Here is a 6,880-nt window from a genome sequence, read left to right as displayed (position 1 = left end):
TCAGTCCCTGATACCCTCTATAAGGATCCCTCATTCCCCATCAGTCCCTGATACCCTCTATAAGGATCCCTCATTCCCCATCAGTCCCTGATACCCTCTATAAGGATCCCTCATTCCCCGTCAGTCTCTGATACCCTCTATAAGGATCCCTCATTCCCCATCAGTCCCCGATACCCTCTATAAGGATCCCTCATTGCCCATCAGTCCCTGATACCCTCTATAAGGATCCCTCATTCCCCATCAGTCCCTGATACCCTCTATAAGGATCCCTCATTCCCCATCAGTCCCTGATACCCTCTATAAGGATCCCTCATTCCCCATCAGTCCCTGATACCCTCTATAAGGATCCCTCATTCCCCATCAGTCCCTGATACCCTCTATAAGGATCCCGCATTCCCCATCAGTCCCTGATACCCTCGAAAAGGATCCCTCATTCCCCATCAGTCCCTGATACCCTCTATAAGGATCCCTCATTCCCCATCAGTCCCCGATACCCTCTATAAGGATCCCTCATTCCCCATCAGTCCCTGATACCCTCTATAAGGATCCCTCATTCCCCATCAGTCCCTGATACCCTCTATAAGGATCCCTCATTCCCCATCAGTCCCTGATACCCTCTATAAGGATCCCACATTCCCCATCAGTTCCTGATACCCTCTATAAGGATCCCTCATTCCCCATCAGTCCCTGATACCCTCTATAAGGATCCCTCATTCCCCATCAGTCCCTGATACCCTCTATAAGGATCCCTCATTCCCCATCAGTCCCCGATACCCTCTATAAGGATCCCTCTGTGCCCATCAGTCCCTGATACCCTCTATAAGGATCCCTCATTCCCCACCAGTCCCCGATACCCTCTATAAGGATCCCTCATTCCCCATCAGTCCCTGATACCCTCTATAAGGATCCCTCATTCCCCATCAGTCCCTGATACCCTCTATAAGGATCCCTCATTCCCCATCAGTCCCTGATACCCTCTATAAGGATCCCTCATTCCCCATCAGTCCCTGATACCCTCTATAAGGATCCCTCATTCCCCATCAGTCCCTGATACCCTCTATAAGGATCCCTCATTCCCCATCAGTCTCTGATACCCTCTATAAGGATCCCTCATTCCCCATCAGTCCCTGATACCCTCTATAAGGATCCCTCATTCCCCATCAGTCCCTGATACCCTCTATAAGGATCCCTCATTCCCCATCAGTCCCTGATACCCTCTATAAGGATCCCTCATTCCCCATCAGTCCCTGATACCCTCTATAAGGATCCCTCATTCCCCATCAGTCCCTGATACCCTCTATAAGGATCCCTCATTCCCCATCAGTCCCTGATACCCTCTATAAGGATCCCTCATTCCCCATCAGTCCCTGATACCCTCTATAAGGATCCCTCATTCCCCATCAGTCCCTGATACCCTCTATAAGGATCCCTCATTCCCCATCAGTCCCCGATACCCTCTATAAGGATCCCTAATTCCCCATCAGTCCCCGATACCCTCTATAAGGATCCCTCATTCCCCATCAGTCCCCGATACTCTCTATAAGGATCCCTCATTCCCCATCAGTCCCTGATACCCTCTATAAGGATCCCTCATTCCCCATCAGTCCCTGATACCCTCTATAAGGATCCCTCATTCCCCATCAGTCCCTGATACCCTCTATAAGGATCCCTCATTGCCCATCAGTCCCTGATACCCTCTATAAGGATCCCTCATTCCCCATCAGTCCCTGATACCCTCTATAAGGATCCCTCATTCCCCATCAGTCCCTGATACCCTCTATAAGGATCCCTCATTCCCCATCAGTCCCTGATACCCTCTATAAGGATCCCACATTCCCCATCAGTTCCTGATACCCTCTATAAGGATCCCTCATTCCCCATCAGTCCCTGATACCCTCTATAAGGATCCCTCATTCCCCATCAGTCCCTGATACCCTCTATAAGGATCCCTCATTCCCCATCAGTCCCCGATACCCTCTATAAGGATCCCTCGGTGCCCATCAGTCCCTGATACCCTCTATAAGGATCCCTCATTCCCCACCAGTCCCCGATACCCTCTATAAGGATCCCTCATTCCCCATCAGTCCCTGATACCCTCTATAAGGATCCCTCATTCCCCATCAGTCCCTGATACCCTCTATAAGGATCCCTCATTCCCCATCAGTCCCCGATACCCTCTATAAGGATCCCTCATTCCCCATCAGTCCCTGATACCCTCTATAAGGATCCCTCATTCCCCATCAGTCCCTGATACCCTCTATAAGGATCCCTCATTCCCCATCAGTCCCTGATACCCTCTATAAGGATCCCTCATTCCCCATCAGTCCCTGATACCCTCTATAAGGATCCCTCATTCCCCATCAGTCCCTGATACCCTCTATAAGGATCCCTCATTCCCCATCAGTCCCCGATACCCTCTATAAGGATCCCTAATTCCCCATCAGTCCCCGATACCCTCTATAAGGATCCCTCATTCCCCATCAGTCCCCGATACCCTCTATAAGGATCCCACATTCCCCATCAGTCCCTGATACCCTCTATAAGGATCCCTCATTCCCCATCAGTCCCTGATACCCTCTATAAGGATCCCACATTCCCCATCAGTCCCTGATACCCTCTATAAGGATCCCTCATTCCCCATCAGTCCCTGATACCCTCTATAAGGATCCCACATTCCCCATCAGTCCCTGATACCCTCTATAAGGATCCCTCATTCCCCATCAGTCCCTGATACCCTCTATAAGGATCCCACATTCCCCATCAGTCCCTGATACCCTCTATAAGGATCCCACATTCCCCATCAGTCCCTGATACCCTCTATAAGGATCCCACATTCCCCATCAGTCCCTGATACCCTCTATAAGGATCCCTCATTCCCCATCAGTCCCTGATACCCTCTATAAGGATCCCTCATTCCCCATCAGTCCCTGATACCCTCTATAAGGATCCATCATTCCCCATCAGTCCCTGATACCCTCTATAAGGATCCCTAATTCCCCATCAGTCCCCGATACCCTCTATAAGGATCCCTCATTCCCCATCAGTCCCTGATACCCTCTATAAGGATCCCTCATTCCCCATCAGTCCCTGATACCCTCTATAAGGATCCCTCATTCCCCATCAGTCCCTGATACCCTCTATAAGGATCCCTCATTCCCCATCAGTCCCTGATACCCTCTATAAGGATCCCTCATTCCCCATCAGTCCCTGATACCCTCTATAAGGATCCCTCATTCCCCATCAGTCCCTGATACCCTCTATAAGGATCCCTCATTCCCCATCAGTCCCTGATACCCTCTATAAGGATCCCTCATTCCCCATCAGTCCCTGATACCCCCTATAAGGATCCCTCATTCCCCATCAGCCCCCGATACCCTCTATAAGGATCCCTCATTCCCCATCAGTCCCTGATACCCTCTATAAGGATCCCTCATTCCCCATCAGTCCCTGATACCCCTCTATAAGGATCCCTCATTCCCCATCAGTCCCTGATACCCTCTATAAGGATCCCTCATTCCCCATCAGTCCCTGATACCCTCTATAAGGATCCCTCATTACCCAGCAATCCCTGATACCCTCTATAAGGATCCCTCGGTGCCCATCAGTCCCTGATACCCTCGATAAGGATCCCTCATTCCCCATCAGTCCCTGATACCCTCTATAAGGATCCCTCATTCCCCATCAGTCCCTGATACCCTCTAAGGATCCCTCATTCCCCATCAGTCCCTGATACCCTCTATAAGGATCCCTCATTCCCCATCAGTCCCTGATACCCTCTATAAGGATCCCTCATTCCCCATCAGATCCCCTGATACCCTCTATAAGGATCCCTCATTCCCCATCAGTCCTGATACCCTCTATAAGGATCCCTCATTCCCCATCAGTCCCTGATACCCTCTATAAGGATCCCTCATTCCCCATCAGTCCCTGATACCCTCTATAAGGATCCCTCATTGCCCATCAGTCCCTGATACCCTCTATAAGGATCCCTCATTCCCCATCAGTCCCTGATACCCTCTATAAGGATCCCTCATTCCCCATCAGTCCCTGATACCTCTATAAGGGATCCCTCATTCCCCATCAGTCCCTGATACCCTCTATAAGGATCCTCATTCCCCATCAGTCCCTGATACCCTCTATAAGCAGGATGCCCTCATTGCCCATCAGTCCCTGAGTACCCTCTATAAGGATCCCTCATTCCCCATCAGTCCCTGATACCCTCTATAAGGATCCCTCATTCCCCATCAGTCCCTGATACCCTCTCATAAGGATCCCTCATTCCCCATCAGTCCCTGACTACCCTCTATAAGGATCCCTCATTCCCCATCAGTCCCCTGATACCCTCTATAAGGATCCCTCATTGCCACATCAGTCCCTGATACCCTCTATAAGGATCCCTCATTCCCATCAGTCCCTGATACCCTCTATAAGGATCCCTCATTCCCCATCAGTCCCTGATACCCTCTATAAGGATCCCTCATTCCCCATCAGTCCCTGATACCCTCTATAAGGATCCCTCATTCCCCATCAGTCCCTGATACCCTCTATAAGGAGCCTCATTCCCCATCAGTCCCCGATACCCTCTATAAGGATCCCTCATTCCCCATCAGTCGCCTGATACCCTCTATAAGGATCCCTCATTCCCCATCAGTCCCTGATACCCTCTATAAGGATCCCACATTCCCCATCAGTCCCTGATACCCTCTATAAGGATCCCTCATTCCCCATCAGTCCCTGATACCCTCTATAAGGATCCCTCATTCCCCATCAGTCCCGATACCCTCTATAAGGATCCCTCATTCCCCATCAGTCCCTGATACCCTCTATAAGGATCCCTCATTCCCATCAGTCCCTGATACCCTCTATAAGGATCCCTCAGTGCCCATCAGTCCCTGATACCCTCGAAAAGGATCCCTCATTCCCCATCAGTCCCTGATACCCTCTATAAGGATCCCTCATTCCCCATCAGTCCCCGATACCCTCTATAAGGATCCCTCATTCCCCATCAGTCCCTGATACCCTCTATAAGGATCCCTCATTCCCCATCAGTCCCTGATACCCTCTATAAGGATCCCTCATTCCCCATCAGTCCCTGATACCCTCGATAAAGGATCCCACATTCCCCATCAGTTCCTGATACCCTCTATAAGGATCCCTCATTCCCCATCAGTCCCTGATACCCTCTATAAGGATCCCTCATTCCCCATCAGTCCCTGATACCCTCTATAAGGATCCCTCATTCCCCATCAGTCCCCGATACCCTCTATAAGGATCCCTCTGTGCCCATCAGTCCCTGATACCCTCTATAAGGATCCCTCATTCCCCCATCAGTTCCCGATACCCTCTATAAGGATCCCTCATTCCCATCAGTCCCTGATACCCTCTATAAGGATCCCTCATTCCCATCAGTCCCTGATACCCTCTATAAGGATCCCTCATTCCCCATCAGTCCCTGATACCCTCTATAAGGATCCCTCATTCCCATCAGTCCCTGATACCCTCTATAAGGATCCCTCAATTCCCCATCAGTCCCTGATACCCTCTATAAGGATCCCTCATTCCCCATCAGTCTCTGATACCCTCTATAAGGATCCCTCATTCCCCATCAGTCCCTGATACCCTCTATAAGGATCCCTCATTCCCCATCAGTCCCTGATACCCTCTATAAGGATCCCTCATTCCCCATCAGTCCCTGATACCCTCTATAAGGATCCCTCATTCCCCATCAGTCCCTGATACCCTCTATAAGGATCCCTCATTCCCCATCAGTCCCTGATACCCTCTATAGGATCCCTCATTCCCCATCAGTCCCTGATACCCTCTATAAGGATCCCTCATTCCCATCAGTCCCTGATACCCTCTATAAGGATCCCTCATTCCCATCAGTCCCTGATACCCTCTATAAGGATCCCCTCATTCCCCATCAGTCCCCGATACCTCTATAAGGATCCCTAATTCCCCATCAGTTCCCCGATACCCCTCTATAAGGATCCCTCATTCCCCATCAGTCCCCGATACTCTCTATAAGGATCCCTCATTCCCCATCAGTCCCTGATACCCTCTATAAGGATCCCTCATTCCCCATCAGTCCCTGATACCCTCTATAAGGATCCCTCATTCCCGCATCAGTCCCTGATACCCTCTATAAGGATCCCTCATTGCCCATCAGTCCCTGATACCCTCTATAAGGATCCCTCATTCCCCATCAGTCCCGATACCCTCTATAAGGAATCCCTCATTCCCCATCAGTCCCTGATACCCTCTATAAGGATCCCTCATTCCCCATCAGTCCCCTGATACCCTCTATAAGGATCCCACATTCCCCATCAGTTCCTGATACCCTCTATAGGATCCCTCATTCCCCATCAGTCCCTGATACCCTCTATAAAGATCCCTCATTCCCCATCAGTCCCTGATACCCTCTATAAGGATCCCTCATTCCCATCAGTCCCCTGATACCCTCTATAAGGATCCCTCATGTCCCCATCAGTCCTCTGATACCCTCTATAAGGATCCTCATTCCCACCAGTCCCGATACCCTCTATAAGGGATTCCCTCATTCCCCATCAGTCCCTGATACCCCTCTATAAGGATCCCTCATTCCCCATCAGTCCCTGATACCCTCTATAAGGATCCCTCATTCCCCATCAGTCCCCGATACCCTCTATAAGGAATCCCTCATTCCCATCAGTCCCCTGATACCCTCTATAAGGATCCCTCATTCCCCATCAGTCCCTGATACCCTCTATAAGGATCCCTCATTCCCCATCAGTCCCGATACCCTCTATAAGGATCCCTAATTCCCCATCAGTCCCGATACCCTCTATAAGGATCCCTCATTCCCCATCAGTCCCGATACCCTCTATAAGGATCCCACATT

Source organism: Somniosus microcephalus, unplaced genomic scaffold (assembly GCF_052327205.1).
Source record: "Somniosus microcephalus isolate GS21.2 unplaced genomic scaffold, FLI_Smic_1.0 unresolved_chr1, whole genome shotgun sequence".
NCBI classification, from domain to species: domain Eukaryota; kingdom Metazoa; phylum Chordata; class Chondrichthyes; order Squaliformes; family Somniosidae; genus Somniosus; species Somniosus microcephalus.
Note: the sequence above shows the minus strand (reverse complement) of the source record.